This window comes from Aegilops tauschii, chromosome 6 (assembly GCF_002575655.3).
Source record: "Aegilops tauschii subsp. strangulata cultivar AL8/78 chromosome 6, Aet v6.0, whole genome shotgun sequence".
NCBI lineage: Eukaryota > Viridiplantae > Streptophyta > Magnoliopsida > Poales > Poaceae > Aegilops > Aegilops tauschii.
The window spans coordinates 186,247,398-186,264,266 of NC_053040.3; positions in this window are offsets into that span (position 1 = coordinate 186,247,398).

Sequence of the window (16,869 nt, forward strand, 5' to 3'; positions counted from 1 at the left end):
AGCTCATTATGATGATGCATTACCGAGTGGGCCCAGAGATACCTCTCCGTCATACGGAGTGACAAATCCCAGTCTTGATCCGTGCCAACCCAACAGACACTTTCGGAGATACCCGTAGTGCACCTTTATAGTCACCCAGTTACGTTGTGACGTTTGGCACACCCAAAGCACTCCTACGGTATCCGGGAGTTGCACGATCTCATGGTCTAAGGAAAAGATACTTGACATTGGAAAAGCTCTAGCAAACGAAACTACACGATCTTTTATGCTATGCTTAGGATTGGGTCTTGTCCATCACATCATTCTCCTAATGATGTGATCCCGTTATCAATGACATCCAATGTCCATAGTCAGGAAACCGTGACTATCTGTTGATCAACGAGCTAGTCAACTAGAGGCTTACTAGGGACAGGTTGTGGTCTATGTATTCACACATGTATCACGATTTCCGGACAATACAATTATAGCATGAATAATAGACAATTACCATGAACAAAGAAATATAATAATAACCATTTATTATTGCCTCTAGGGCATATTTCCAACAGTCTCCCACTTGCACTAGAGTCAATAATCTAGTTACATTGTGATGAATCGAACACCCATTGCGTCCTGGTGTTGATCATGTTTTGCCCTAGGGAGAGGTTTAGTCAACGGATCTGCTACATTCAGGTCCGTGTGTACTTTACAAATATCTATGTCTCCATTTTGAACACTTTCACGAATGGAGTTGAAGCGACGCTTGATATGCCTGGTCTTCCTGTGAAACCTGGGCTCCTTCGCAAGGGCAATAGCTCCAGTGTTGTCACAGAAGAGAGTCATTGGGCCCGGCGCATTGGGAATCACCCCTAGGTCGGTAATGAACTCCTTCATCCAGACTGCTTCCTGTGCTGCCTCAGAGGCTGCCATGTACTCCGCTTCACATGTAGATCCCGCCACGACGCTTTGCTTGCAACTGCACCAGCTTACTGCTCCTCTATTCAAAATATACACGTATCCGGTCTGTGACTTCGAGTCATCCAGATCTGTGTCGAAGCTAGCGTCGACGTAACCCTTTACGACGAGCTCTTCGTCACCTCCATAAACGAGAAACATATCCTTAGTCCTCTTCAGGTACTTCAGGATATTCTTGACCGCTGTCCGGTGTTCCTTGCCGGGATTACTTTGGTACCTTCCTACCAAACTTACGGCAAGGTTTATATCAGGTCTGGTACACAGCATGGCATACATAATAGACCCTATGGCCGAGGCATAGGGGATGACACTCATCTGTTCTATATCTTCTGCCGTGGTCGGGCATTGAGCCGTGCTCAATTGCACACCTTGCAATACAGGCAAGAACCCCTTCTTGGACTGATCCATACTGAACTTCTTCAATATCTTGTCAAGGTATGTACTCTGTGAAAGACCAATGAGGCGTCTTGATCTATCTCTATAGATTTTGATGCCTAATATATAAGCAGCTTCTCCAAGGTCCTTCATTGAAAAACACTTATTCAAATAGGCCTTTATACTTTCCAAGAATTCTATATCATTTCCCATCAATAGTATGTCATCCACATATAATATGAGAAATGCTACAGAGCTCCCACTCACTTTCTTGTAAACACAGGCTTCTCCATAAGTCTGTGTAAACCCAAACGCTTTGATCATCTCATCAAAGCGAATGTTCCAACTCCGAGATGCTTGCACCAGCCCATAGATTGAGCGTTGGAGCTTGCATACTTTGTTAGCATTCTTAGGATCGACAAAACCTTCCGGCTGCATCATATACAACTCTTCCTTAAGGAAGCCGTTAAGGAATGCCGTTTTGACGTCCATCTGCCATATCTCATAATCATAGTATGCGGCAATTGCTAACATGATTCAGACGGACTTCAGCTTCGCTACGGGCGAGAAAGTCTCATCGTAGTCAACCCCTTGAACTTGTCGATAACCCTTAGCGACAAGTCGAGCTTTGTAGATGGTCACATTACCATCCGCGTCCGTCTTCTTCTTAAAGATCCATTTGTTTTCTATGGCTCGCCGCTCATCGGGCAAGTCAGTCAAAGTCCATACTTTGTTTTCATACATGGATTCTATCTCGGATTTCATGGCTTCCAGCCATTTGTCGGAATCCGGGCCCGCCATCGCTTCTTCATAGTTCGAAGGTTCACCGTTGTCTAACAACATGATTTCCAGGACAGGGTTGCCGTACCACTCTGGTGCGGAACGTGTCCTTGTGTACCTACGAAGTTCAGCAACTTGATCTGAAGCTTCATGATCATCATTAACTTCCTCCCCAGTCGGTGTAGGCACCACAGGAACATTTTCCCGCGCTGCGCTACTTTCCGGTTCGGAAGGGGTGACTATCACCTCATCAAGTTCCACTTTCCTCCCACTCAATTCTTTCGAGAGAAACTCCTTCTCTAGAAAGGACCCGTTCTTGGCAACGAAGATCTTGCCTTCGGATCTGAGGTAGAAGGTATACCCAATAGTTTCCTTAGGGTATCCTATGAAGACGCATTTTTCCGATTTGGGTTCGAGCTTTTCAGGTTGAAGTTTCTTGACATAAGCATCGCATCCCCAAACTTTTAGAAACGACAGCTTAGGTTTCTTCCCAAACCATAATTCATACGGTGTCGTCTCAACGGATTTCGACGGAGCCCTATTTAAAGTGAATGCGGCAGTCTCTAAAGCATAGCCCCAAAATGAGAGCGGTAAATTGGTAAGAGACATCATAGATCGCACCATATCCAATAGAGTGCGATTACGACGTTCGGACACACCATTTCTCTGAGGTGTTCCAGGCGGCGTGAGTTGTGAAACTATTCCACATTTCCTTAAGTGTGCACCAAACTCGTGACTTAAATATTCTCCACCACGATCTGATCATAGGAATTTTATTCTCCTGTCACGTTGATTTTCAACCTCACTCTGAAATTCTTTGAACTTTTCAAAGGTTTCAGACTTGTGTTTCATTAGGTAGACATACCCATATCTACTTAAATCATCAGTGAGAGTGAGAACATAACGATATCCTCCGCGAGCCTCAACACTCATTGGACCACACACATCGGTATGTATGATTTCCAATAAGTTGGTTGCTCGCTCCATTGTTCCGGAGAACGGAGTCTTGGTCATCTTACCCATGAGGCATGGTTCGCACGTGTCAAATGATTCATAATCAAGAGACTCCAAAAGTCCATCTGCATGGAGCTTCTTCATGCGCTTGACACCAATGTGACCAAGGCGGCAGTGCCACAAGTATGTGGGACTATCGTTATCAACTTTACATCTTTTGGTATTCACACTATGAATATGTGTAACATCACGTTCGAGATTCATCAAAAATAAACCATTGACCAGCGGGGCATGACCATAAAACATATCTCTCAAATAAATAGAACAACCATTATTCTCAGATTTAAATGAGTAGCCATCTCGAATTAAACGAGATCCAGATACAATGTTCATGCTCAAAGCTGGCACTAAATAACAATTATTGAGGTTTAAAACTAATCCCGTGGGTAGATGCAGAGGTAGCGTGCCAACGGCGATCACATCGACCTTGGAACCATTCCCGACGCGCATTGTCACCTCGTCCTTTGCCAGTCTTCGTTTATTCCGTAGTTCCTGCTTTGAGTTACAAATATGAGCAACCGCACCGGTATCAAATACCCAGGAGCTACTATGAGTACTGGTAAGGTACACATCAATTACTTGTATATCACATATACCTTGGGTGTTGCCGGCCTTCTTCTTATCCGCTAAATATTTGGGGCAGTTCCGCTTCCAGTGACCACTTCCCTTGCAATAAAAGCACTCAGTCTCGGGCTTGGGTCCATTCTTTGACTTCTTCCCGGTAACTGGCTTACCGGGCGCGGCAAGTCCCTTGCCGTCCTTCTTGAAGTTCTTCTTACCCTTGCCCTTCTTGAACTTAGTGGTTTTATTCACCATCAACACTTGATGTTCTTTTCTGATCTCTACCTCAGCTGATTTCAGCATTGAATATACCTCGGGAATGGTCTTTTCCATCCCCTGCATATTGTAGTTCATCACAAAGCTCTTGTAGCTTGGTGGAAGCGACTGGAGGATTCTGTCAATGACCGCGTCATCCGGGAGATTAACTCCCAGCTGAGACAAGCGGTTGTGCAACCCAGACATTCTGAGTATGTGCTCACTAACAGAACTGTTCTCCTCCATTTTACAGCTGAAGAACTTGTCGGAGACATCATATCTCTCGACCCGGGCATGAGCTTGAAAAACCAGTTTCAGCTCCTCGAACATCTCATATGCTCCATGTTTCTCAAAACGCTTTTGGAGACCCGGTTCTAAGCTGTAAAGCATGCCGCACTGAACGAGGGAGTAATCATCAGCACGCTGCTGCCAAGCGTTCATAACGTCTTGGTTCTCTGGGATTGGTGCTTCACCTAGCGGTGCTTCTAAGACATAATCTTTCTTGGCTGCTATGAGGATGATCCTCAGGTTCCGGACCCAGTCCGTATAGTTGCTGCCATCATCTTTCAGCTTGGTTTTCTCTAGGAACGCGTTGAAATTGAGGACAACGTGGGCCATTTGATCTACAATACATAGTGTAAAGATTTAGACTAAGTTCATGATAATTAAGTTCATATAATCAAATTATTTAATGAACTCCCACTCAGATAGACATCCCTCTAGTCATCTAAGTGAAACATGATCCGAATTCGACTAGGCCGTGTCCGATCATCACGTGAGACGGACTAGTCAAGATCGGTGAACATCTCCATGTTGATCGTATCTTCTATACGACTCATGCTCGACCTTTCGGTCCTCCGTGTTCCGAGGCCATGTCTGTACATGCTAGGCTCGTCAAGTGAACCTAAGTGTATTGCGTGTGTTCCGAGGCCATGTCTGTACATGCTAGGCTCGTCAACACCCGTTGTATTCGAACGTTAGAATCTATCACACCCGATCATCACGTGGTGCTTCGAAACAACGAACCTTCGCAACGGTGCACAGTTAGGGTGAACACTTTCTTGAAATTATTATAAGGGATCATCCTACTTGCTACCGTCGTTCTAAGCAAATAAGATGCAAAAACATGATAAACATCACATGCAATCAAATAGTGACATGATATGGCCAATATCATCATGCTCCTTTGATCTCCATCTTCGGGGCACCATGATCATCTTTGTCACCGGCATGACACCATGATCTCCATCATCATGATCTCCATCATTGTGTCTTCATGAAGTCGTCACGCCAACGATTACTTCTACTTGTATAGCTAACGCGTTTAGCAACAAAGTAAAGTAAATTACATGGCGTTATTCAATGACACGCAGGTCATGCAAAATAATAAAGACAACTCCTATGGCTCCTGCCGGTTGTCATACTCATCGACATGCAAGTCGTGATTCCTATTACAAGAATATGATCAATCTCATACATCACATATATCATTCATCACATCTTCTGGCCATATCACATCACATAGCACTTGCTGCAAAAACAAGTTAGACGTCCTCTAATTGTTGTTGCAAGTTTTTACGTGGTTTGTAGGTTTCTAGCAAGAACGTTTTCTTACCTACGTATGACCACAACGTGATTTGCCAATTTCTATTTACCCTTCATAAGGACCCTTTTCATCGAATCTGTTCCGACTAAAGTAGGAGAGACAGACACCCGCTAGCCACCTTATGCAACTAGTGCATGTCAGTCAGTGGAACCTGTCTCACGTAAGCGTACGTGTAAGGTCGGTCCGGGCCGCTTCATCCTACAATGCCGCCGAAACAAGAAACGACTAGTAGCGGCAAGAAGAATTGGCAAACTCAACGCCCACAACTGCTTTGTGTTCTACTCGTGCATAGTAACTACGCATAGGCCTGGCTCATGATGCCACTGTTGGGAATCGTAGCATAATTTTAAAATTTTCCTACGTTCACCAAGATGCATCTATGGAGTATACTAGCAACGAGGGGAAGGGAGTGCATCTACATACCCTTGTAGATCGCGAGCGGAAGCGTTCCAATGAACGTGGATGACGGAGTCGTACTCGCCGTGATCCAAATCACCGATGACCGAGTGCCGAACGGACGGCACCTCCGCGTTCAACACACGTACGGTGCAGCGACGTCTCCTCCTTCTTGATCCAGCAAGGGGGAAGGAGAGGTTGATGGAGATCCAGCAGCACGACGGCGTGGTGGTGGATGTAGCGGGTCTCGTGCAGGGCTTCGCCGAGCTTCTACGAGAGAGAGAGAGGTGTTGCAGGGGAGGAGGGAGGCGCCCAAGGCTGTTAATATTGCTGCCCTCCCTTCCCCCCACTATATATAGGGCCAAGGGAGAGGGGGAGGCGCAGCCTTGCCCCTTCCTCCAAGGAAGGGTGCGGCCAGGGGGGAGTCCTTCCCCCCCAAGGCACCTCGGAGGTGCCTTCCCCCTTTAGGACTCTCCCTTTTTTCTTATCTCTTGCGCATGGGCCTCTTGGGGCTGGTGCCCTTGGCCCATATAGGCCAAGGCGCACCCCTTACAGCCCATGTGGCCCCCCGGGGCTGGTGGACCCCCTTGGTGGACCCCCGGACCCCTTTCGGCACTCCCGGTACAATACCGATAAAGCGCGAAACTTTTCCGGCGACCAAAATAAGACTTCCCATATATAAATCTTTACCTCCGGACCATTCCGGAACCTCTCGTGACGTCCGGGGTCTCATCCGGGACTCCGAACAACTTTCGGGTTTCCGCATACATATATCTCTACAACCCTAGCGTCACCGGACCTTAAGTGTGTAGACCCTACGGGTTCGGGAGACATGCAGACATGACCGAGACGCCTCTCCGGTCAATAACCAACAGCGGGATCTGGATACCCATGTTGGCTCCCACATGCTCCACGATGATCTCATCGGATGAACCACGGTGTCGAGGATTCAATCAATCCGTATGCAATTCCCTTTGTCAATCGGTATGTTACTTGCCCGAGATTCGATCGTCGGTATCCCAATACCTTGTTCAATCTCGTTACCGGCAAGTCTCTTTACTCGTACCGCAATGCATGATCCTGTGACTAACGCCTTAGTCACATTGAGCTCATTATGATGATGCATTACCGAGTGGGCCCAGAGATACCTCTCCGTCATACGGAGTGACAAATCCCAGTCTCGATCCGTGCCAACCCAACAGACACTTTCGGAGATACCCGTAGTGCACCTTTATAGTCACCCAGTTACGTTGTGACGTTTGGCACACCCAAAGCACTCCTACGGTATCCGGGAGTTGCACGATCTCATGGTCTAAGGAAAAGATACTTGACATTGGAAAAGCTCTAGCAAATGAAACTACACGATCTTTTATGCTATGCTTAGGATTGGGTCTTGTCCATCACATCATTCTCCTAATGATGTGATCCCGTTATCAATGACATCCAATGTCCATAGTCAGGAAACCGTGACTATCTGTTGATCAACGAGCTAGTCAACTAGAGGCTTACTAGGGACATGTTGTGGTCTATGTATTCACACATGTATCACGATTTCCGGACAATACAATTATAGCATGAATAATAGACAATTACCATGAACAAAGAAATATAATAATAACCATTTATTATTGCCTCTAGGGCATATTTCCAACACTTATGCAAGATGGAAGAGTTGTTTCATATGCCTCAAGACAACTTCGACCGCATGAGTTGAATTATGCCACACATGATTTGGAGTTAGCAGCCGTAGTGCATGCGCTCAAGACCTCGAGACATTTTCTTATTGGAAACCGTTGCGATGTGTACACGGATCACAAGAGTTTGAAGTATATTTTTACTCAGAAGGAGCTGAACCTCAGGTAGAGGAGATGGTTGGAAGTCATAAAGGATTATGATATGAAGTTGCACTATAATCCAGGCAAGGCCAATGTCGTAGCAGACGCTTTGCGCCGGAAGAGTTATGTCAATACCCTCGTAAGCGGAGGAATGCCAAAGGAGTTAGCGGAGGATCTAAGGGAGCTACGTTTGGAAATAGTTCCTAAAGGTTTTGTTGCAGCATTAGAGGTTCAGTCAACATTATTGGAGAAGATTCGAGAAGCTCAGAAGGATGACAAAGAAATTGCCGAGATAAAGGAGAAGATGAGGGAAGGAAAAGCCAAAGGTTTTTGTGAGGACGAACACGGCACCTTGTGGTTTGAGGACCGTGTATATGTGCCCAATAATGCGGAGCTCAGGAAGTTGATACTTCAGGAAGCGCATGACTCACCATACTCGATACACCCCAGTAACACCAAGATGTATTTGGATTTGAAGGAGCGTTTCTGGTGGACTGGAATGAAGAACGATATTGCCGAGTATGTAGCCGTATGTGATGTATGTCAGAGAGTGAAGGCAGAACATCAGAAGCCAGCAGGGTTACTGCAGCCTATGCCGATACCCGAATGGAAGTGGGACAAACTTGGCATGGATTTTATCACCGGATTGCCCAAGACCCGATCGGGATATGATTCTATCTGGGTAGTAGTGCACCGCCTGACTAAAGTAGCTCACTTTATCCCAGTGAAAACCACTTATACAAGTGCGAAGTTGGCAAAGATATACATGACCAGGATCGTATGTCTGCACGGAGTTCCGAGGACCATCGTATCAGATAGAGGAACACAGTTTACTTCAAAGTTTTGGCACCAGCTGCACCAGACCTTGGGTACCAGGCTGGAGTTCAGTACAACTTTTCACCCGCAGACAGATGGACAGACCGAGAGAGTTAATCAGATTTTGGAGGACATGTTGAGAGCTTGTGCGCTAGATTATGGATCTAGTTGGGATGACAACTTGCCCTACATGGAGTTCTCGTATAACAATAGCTACCAGGCCAGTTTGAAGATGGCACCGTTTGAAGCCCTGTATGGAAGGAGGTGTAGAACACTGTTGATGTGGGATGAAGTAGGAGACCGTCAGTTGTTTGGTCCGGATTTGATTAAAGAGTCAGAAGAGAAGGTTAAGCTGATTCGAGATAGACTGAAGGTAGCTCAGTCCAGACAGAAGAGTTATGCAGATTCAAAACGCAAGGAGGTAGTCTATGAAATCGGAGACAGAGCATATCTCCGTGTGTCACCACTACGAGGAGTTAAACATTTTGGAGTTAAGGGAAAGTTAGCCCCGAGATTTGCAGGACCGTACCGTGTTTCGGAACGCATGGGAGAGGTTGCCTACAAATTGGAGTTACCCGAAGGACTGTCGGGAGTACATGATGTGTTTCACGTTTCCTAGTTAAAGAAGTGCCATGCAGAGATGGCCGATATTCCTTTGAGAGATACAGTGCCCCTGGAAGCAATACGGTTGGATAGTGATTTGACATATGAGGAGAAACCCGTCAAGATTCTCGAGTTTGCCAGCCGAGTTACTCGCAACAAGGTTATCAAGTTTTGCAAAGTTCAGTGGAGCCACCATACCCAGGAGGAAGCCACTTGGGAATGAGAGGATGATCTACTTAAGGACCACCCACACCTATTTTCTAGCCAACCCGAATCTCGGGGACGAGATTCATCTTAAGGGGGGTAGGTTTGTAACATCCCAAATTTTCAATTTGGAATGTTATACATAGGTCATTCATGCATATCATATTTTATTGCATTTTCAATTTGCGATCTTCGAAATCCTAAGCAACTCAAGGACCCTCGGAGAGAGTTGGGGATTTCACCGTTTTCATATTTGAATCTTATCAAATATTGAAACAAGGATCATTTAGGTTTTAATTAATTTTTCTCTCCTAAAATATTTCATATCAAAATATATGAGAGGAGATAATATGACTTCTCCAAAATAAATGAAATATTGGAGGAAAAAAATTAAAATTAAAATCAAATAAATAATTTATTTGGATTTTATTGCAATTTTATTTGAATTAGAAAAAATATGCATTTTTTCCAAAATTGCATTTTAGGGCCAAGAAAATGTTCATCTTGTTCTAAATATTCCATTTAGACGGTGAAAATTTGTTTTGGTATTTTTAGATTTTTATTCGTTTTTTCTAGGATTTTTCCGGCGAAATCCTTTTTTTAAGTCAAACCGACTCCGGGCCGTAACCGCCAGGACTCCCCGGGCCGGCCCTCTTATAAGCCGCGCCCCGCGACCCCGCAGCCCACCCCGTCGCCGCAGCCCACCCGCGCCTCCCGAACCCTAGCGCCGCGCCACCGCCAGCTGCCGCTGCCGCCTGCCGCGCCGCCGCCCCGATCCGCCGCCGGATCCGCACGCCGCCGCCGCCGCCAACCCCGCCGGAGCCGCCGCCGGACCTCGCCGAGGTAGCCGCCCGCCGCCGCCGGTTTTCGTTAGAAAGTCGCTCGGGTTTTTTTTAACCTAGATTCGTTTTTTAGTTTAGATCGGTTCGGTTTTCCGTCGGTTTATTTACTTTGCGGACGTTCGTCCGTACGTTCGTTTTAACGAACGACCGTTCATCCGTTAGTCACACACAGCTAACGTTCATTCGTTAGCCTGATAATCCGTTTTTCTTTTTCCAGGGTTTTTTCGCGATTATTTTTTATCGTGATTTCTGCCCTGATTTTCGTTTTAGTTTATCTTTTCGCTCATTTATCGGAATCAGGCGATTCAAGCGCCTAGATCTTCGTCTCGAAGCCCTCTTTCTAATTAATCAACTTGAACAAGATTTTGGTACTGTAAAATTTGACTTTAGTCCAGATTAGTAATCGGACCTTGTTTCTTTCGAAGTTTGAGTTTCGTTGCTCCGTTTGATTTGATTCTTTTTGCAAACCGGAGTTCTTCAGTTGAAATTTCTGGTTAGATCTTGCGAAGCGTGCTATTATGAGTCTCTAGGATTTGCAGATCGTCAGCAAGGCAAGTAACACATTGGTCATACTCTTTTCATACCCAGTTTTTATGCATTAAATACAATCCTCAAACATTGCATGATTAGGATGTGATTAACTTGTGGGTGTCGGGAAGTAGATGATGAGGTAGAACCTATTGCCTTTTATTATCAAACCCTTGGGAGTTACTTCTACGTTATGCTTATATTGCCATGCTATGCTCGTAGACGTGGATTGGGTTTGAGTGTATCCATGACAGATGTGAGTATGTTAATTAATGGTTCTACTTAAGGTGGCAACTTTAACACACATCTGGGTGGATTGCTTGTGGGCACCTGGAGAATCCAGTGTTGTCCTAGGATATCCCGGAGGACCCGTGTGATCATCCTACGGTCCGCCAAGCCATTATGGGCTCTGGCATAGTTGAGTATGTTGCATGACCTCTTCCAGTGGTAGGCTAGCAGATGTAGGGGATGTAGGTTGGTACTGTCTACCCGGGGTTAGAGTTAATGCTTCTGAAAGACTGTGTCTCGGTCATCCGTTTCTCAAACACCATGCAGTGCGAGAAATCCAAAGGAGGAGATCGAGTCTTGTGGGGAAAAGTGCGCAAACCTCTGCAGAGTGCACAAACTAATCATGGTTAGCCGTGTCCCCGGTTATGGACATCTTGAGTATCTGGTACTTGAATTATTGATTTATTTGTTGGGTTGTTAATGATTACTTAATGGGGATTGAGTTGGAGGAACCTTCTCAATGATGTTTCAACCACCATGATAGTTAAAAAAATATATGCCTTTGTTGTAGGAAAAAATTGGATTTTCGCAAAAACAATATAACCTCAGAGCCTCCACCAGCCATATATGCATGTAGTGATAGCATTTATCTGTTCATTTCTCTACTGTGTTATATTGCCAGCATATTCCATGTGCTGACCCGTTTTCGGGCTACAACTTATCATGTTGCAGACTTTTCAGACGAGGAGTAAGGTGCGATAGGTCGTTTGTCATGCACTCAGCTATGCCGTTGGAGTTGATGGACTCACTATATCTTCCAAGCCTTCCGTTGTTATCTTAGTTAGATGGCCTTAAGCCATATTTATTGTAATAAGTTCTCTTTTGAGACATTCGATGTAATATGTGTGTGATTGCTACTCTGTTATAAATCTTTTGAGTACTGTGTGTGTCAGCATTACCGATCCAGGGATGACACTGAAGCACAGAGACTTGACCGTCTGAGGTCGGGTCGCTACATGATCTAAACTAGAAAAAAAGTTATTAGCTTGAAGAACTATTAGTGATTTTTGTGAACTTTGTTTATAATTTTTCTGAAATGGAAAAGGTTGACTTTTGGTTGGGACATTTTTTTTCGTTGCAGAGTAAATTTTTTTCTTGAAATATACTAAAAATACTTGAGAAATTTGTTTGAACGATTATGTATATGGTTTTTTTGAATTGCAAAACGTGAAAAATAAAAAGGAAGAAATATAAACCAAGAATTTTTCAAATTAGCAAACAAATAATTTATTTTGTATACATGTTTGGTGCTCGTTGTAAAAAAGTTAGCTGCTAGTTCTGGAAGGAAAAGACAAGACAACAATTTTCTAAGAAAAGGATAAAAATAAATTCATAAACAAACAGCAAGTTTTTCCACAAAATATAAGGGTTTGAAACAAAAAGTTCCTGAATATGAAAAAAGTTCACCAATTTGAAAAAATAATTATGAGTTTAGAAACAATCAAGATTTTTAATAAAATTTGTATTTAACAAAAAGTGTGCGAACTTCAAAAAAGGTGAAGTACATATGTATTTATGAACTAATTTTGAAAAAAAACGGTGGACAAAATTTGTATTTGGTGAAATAGTTTTGAAATGGGTGATTTTTTTTTCTATTGGGGTGCCTTGGTGACTAATTTTCAAACGGTGAACAATTTTTGCATTTGGTGACTAATTCAAAAATGGTGAAGTAATTTTGAAATGGTGAACTAAATTTAAAAATTGGTGAACTAGATTTGAAATAAGTGACCTAATTTGAAAATGAGTGAAATATATTTGAATTTTGTGAACTATACTTCTATTTAGTGAAATAATCTTGAAATGCTTGAAAATAACTTTTGGAAAAATAGTGAAAATAAATTTGTATTTAACGAACTAAATTTGAAAATGGGTGAACTAAGTTTGTATTGGGTGAGCTAAATTCGAAATGAGTGAAATAAATTTAAAATAACTAATTTGGAATCATGTGAACGAAATTTTGAATTTTTTGTGAACTAACTATGAAAAATGGGTGCTAAATTTGAATTTGGTGAATTATATTTGTATTTGTGAACTAATATTGAAAAAAATGGTGCACAAATTTTTATTGGGTGAACTAATTTTGGAAATGGGCGGAGAACTAAATTTGAAAATGGGTGAAGTAATTTTGAATTGGGTGAACTAAATTTGAAAATGGGTGAAATTATTTTTAAATGTGTGGCCTAATTTTTAAAATGGGTGAACTATATTTGAATTGGGTGAAATATATTGTATTTGGTGAACTAATATTGGAATTCGTGACCTAATTCTTTTGTAAAAAAGGTAAACAAAATATGTATTCGGTGAGCTAATTTTGGAAATGGGTGAACAAAATTTGTATTGGGTGAAACAAATTTGAAAAAATGTGAAGTAATTTTGAATTGGGTGAACTAAATTTGAAAATGGGTGAACTAATCTTGAAATGAGTGACCTAATTTTGACAATGGGTGAACTATATTGGAATTGGGTGAACTATGTTATATTTCGTGAACTAATTTTGAAATTGGCAAAACTGATTTTTTGAAGAAAAAAAGGTGAACAAAATTTGTATTGGGTAAACTAATTTTGGAAATGGGTGTGCACAAATTGTATTGGGTGAACAAAATTCGAATAAATGGGTGAGCTAATATTTGGATGAACTGAATATGAAATTAGTGACCTAATTTTGAAAAATGGGTGAACTAAACTTAAATTTGGTGAACTATATATTTGTTTGTGAACTAGTTTTGATAAAAGGATGAACAAAATTTGTATTGGGTGAACTAATTATGAAAATAGTTGAACTAAAATTGAAATGAGTGACCTTATTCGACTAATGGGTGAACTATATATGTATTTGTGAACTAGTTATGAAAATAGGTGAACTAAATTGAAATGAGTGACCTAATTTTGCTAATGGGTGAGCTATATTTGTATTTAGTGAACTAATTCTGAAAAAGGGTGAAAAAGTGTATTGGGTGAATTAAATTTGTATCGTGTGAACCTAATTTGAATTTGTTGTGAACTAACATAAAAAAATGGGTGAACTAAATTTAAATTTGGTGAACTATACTTGTATTTGTGAACAAATTGTGAAAGAGGGTGAACGAATATTGTATTTAGTGAAATAATTTTGAAAAAATAGGTAAATAAATTTGTATTGGGTGAACTAAATTTGAAATGAGTAACCTAAATATTAAAAGGGTGATGGTTGCTTGAGGGGTGAAAGTTCAAGTGTCGACACTTGATAGGGGTGATGAGGCTACATGCTCATGACTAAAAAAACAAGACTTTAACCATGTGTGTGTGTGACATATTTACAAAACTTAATAAGTAAAACATGTTGTATTGCTTGCTCAAGAATAAAAAACAAAACACGCGCATGCCTGCATGCTTGAACTACTCGATATATTGGACTACTTGATTATTGATAGAAGAGGACACAGAGGACTGAGTTTTAGGCCACATTTTAGTACACATTTCAGTACATTAACGGGTTTACACATAACGGATTCGTCTAAGCAAGTGTTTGCATCAGGAAAAAACGGATGTGCGGATCGGCAAAACTTAGGAAATATCAGTTCAGAAACTAAAAGCACAGTAATGAAGCACCGAAACATGTTGTCATTCCTACACATAACTTATTGAGTCAACACCACAAACCTGAACAAATCCGTCAAACACAAGATTTACTCAACAAAGATAAAAAAAAGTAAGAGATCATGCTGCGCATTGTCACAACACCAACTACCTCAAAGAATTAAGGAAGCACTGAAACATCTTGTCACTCTGACACATAATTTACCAAATCAACACCACAAACATGAACAAATCAGTTCAAATACGACTTACTCAACAAGATAAAAAAAAAAAGAGATCACGTCTCGCAATGTCACAACACCGACTACCTCAAAAAAGTCATCATTGGCCACTATTACCCAATTGAAATTTAATCCCAAAATAATTGATGCAAAATTGACACAATAAAATCCAATATGATAAAGGGTGTTATAGTGACTAGATAATTTTGCATTGGGTAGCTCAATATATGAGTTGATCATAACTATACATGATATAAAAATATCCAAACTCGACTGTGTGGACAAAATAGGTACATGTATATGGAATGTAAAGACTGTTTTCGACACTATGGACAAACTTCATTACTGAACAAGGCACTTCAGACTTTCTGGATCTTGAAAGAAAGAACTTCGAATCAGTTGTCGACCGGTGGGAGATCATTTTCCTTCAACTCGTTTAATGGAGATTTGAACAGTTTGCAAGCTGATATCATCCTCTACTTTGGGACTTTCTCTTGATAAAAAATGCAAAAAGATTATGTGGTAAGCCAACAATGCTATCAAGAATGAAAAAAGCTGTACTAAATAAAAAATGACGACAAACAGAGAAGAGAGGAGACAACACAAACTGAATGAAATTTCCTCATTTTATTTTATACCACTAGTATCGCCAACCTACTGACTGAATCCATTGTTGCTTATGTCGTTCACTCTGTCTCAAGGTCAACAATGAAGGCTCAATTAATCAATGGTCACAAATACCTTTTTTCTCTTTCTTTTGAGAAAACGCAAACGGTTTTAATAACTAGTTTCACGTGTAGAATAAACATAAACCGTCTTTCTTTGTTAAAATACACTTTCGCTCTCTTCCAGCTCGGATCTGTCTACATCCGATCTTCTTTACTGCCACATAAACCTTCTTTTTTTTTCTTTGTGTTTAAAATAATTACTCTTGCTTGTACTAGCCTCGTCCAACTTTACTAGTAGAAGTACAAAAAAAGTTGTATATATATTCCACTAGTATTATGTGTGGCTGTTCACAACTCAAATAAATGATGGCTGGCCCTTGGGAGTACTGTTTTGGTCAACCAACTATGTGTTATCTTCTTTTTTCTTTCCCTCTTTCTCAGGTAAGTCAAATCAGTGTCATGCATCAACTACTCCTATACTACACACATGGAGAGACTGAGACAGAGATATATTGTTGACTGGACTGGACTGTACTCTTTTTACATGGACAACTTCAATCTTCAAAAATCAGTATCATCAATATTCAAAGACAAGCAACAATTTTCTGCTGCAGCAAAATGCCATGTCATGCCATGTCAGCAAAAGGGAACCATTATATTGTTGTTAGATCATGTAAACACAGACAAAAAGATTGAATACCACTCTTTTACTAACCACACACACACACACAGAGACGAATGAATGCAGCCAATTAGTGTCTCTGTGATTCTCTACACCGTGCGCTCTTCCCTTACTCTTACTCTGCTCTATCCCCTCCTCGACTCTGGATGGACAGTGAAACCCCTCGAGACCTCGACTTGAAGGCAAAATTTTGTTTTCTTGTATTATATCAACATGATCGAAAGAGTTTTTTTACTAATCAAATTTCATTGCCTTGTGCATGAAGTGTTTCAGGTTCAGGATTAATTGCAGGAAAAAAACCTACGTAATCATTCAGATGAAAAGGAGACATAAAAATAGTCAAATGAGTTCAGTTTTAAACATCAGTGACAAAATATTTCATACCAATAGACTACACTCCCACTGAAACAAAAACACGAAGAGAAGAACACAAAAGTACGCACTATCCAAATGCATAAAAAAGTACCTGATGCAATAGGAAGGAAAACCATAAATTCCAAATCTACCACAGGAATAGCTTCTAGTCGCCATGAATATCTTCTACCACGAGAAGATATGTTACCTACAACTACCGTGAATGGAAATGAACAAGAAATCGACATAGAAAAACAATCCTAGATTCGGGAAACTAGATCCGGAATAACATCTTAGGGCACACACGAGCG